Source organism: Sphaeroforma arctica, assembly GCF_001186125.1.
Source record: "Sphaeroforma arctica JP610 unplaced genomic scaffold supercont1.1420, whole genome shotgun sequence".
In the NCBI taxonomy this organism is placed as follows: Eukaryota; class Ichthyosporea; order Ichthyophonida; genus Sphaeroforma; species Sphaeroforma arctica.
The window spans coordinates 14457-15410 of NW_014039138.1; positions in this window are offsets into that span (position 1 = coordinate 14457).

The window sequence follows — 954 nt, forward strand, 5'->3', positions numbered from 1 at the left end:
GTGTGTAGTGTAGTAGTAGTATATATATATATATATATATATATATATATATATATATATATATATATATATATGTGTGTGTGTGAGTGTGATATATATATATATATGTGTGTGTGGTATTTGCCAGTTTGCCTTTGTATTGGATCGCAGTGCGAGTATTCGTATATTCTCTATTGAAAGGTGAGTCCTGATGAATCCTTGACGCAAGGCAGAGTGTCCGCCTATTATGACTGCCTACATGCTTATGAAAGTTTCTGATTTATATACTCATACACAGGAAAGCGTGTAAGTCTTTACGAGTATCAGTCAAGATCGCGGAAGTGGTACATAAACCCCAAACCATAAAACATCACCCTATAAAAGACCCTAAACTTTAAACTAATCAGAAAACACAGCAACAACAGTTACACGCGCACCTTTTTCACATCCTTGGTATAGTATTGCAGAGCAAATTGTAGCAAGCTACAACATATGACATCACAAGCAACACCAGTAACACCAAACCCTAAAACCCCAAAACACCAGTAACACGCATCTTCCTCATACCTTGGCATAGAATTCTATAAGCAAATGATAGCAAGCCTCGCCGTAGCCGAATTCCATGTCAATAACGCGATCCACCTATGGCAAATATGTTGGGCGTGTGAGATAAAGTTCGGTACAGGATTCTGGGCCAGACGATAGGCTAGCCTAATCGCAAGCATTATATGAGATCTGGAATATGGTTTACATTGTTTAAGATATGATATGATATATCTGACTGCTGACAGGCAGACAATCGGAAAATAAAATGGGTATCCTTTAGCTGATCTCGGCATATTTGAAATAGGAAAACAAAGTCGGCGCCTTTACTATGGCTTATATTGTTACATCTTCGCCCGGAATAAGGGAAAATTGATTAGACAGCTTGTTTGGGATACACACACACACACACACACACACACACACACACAC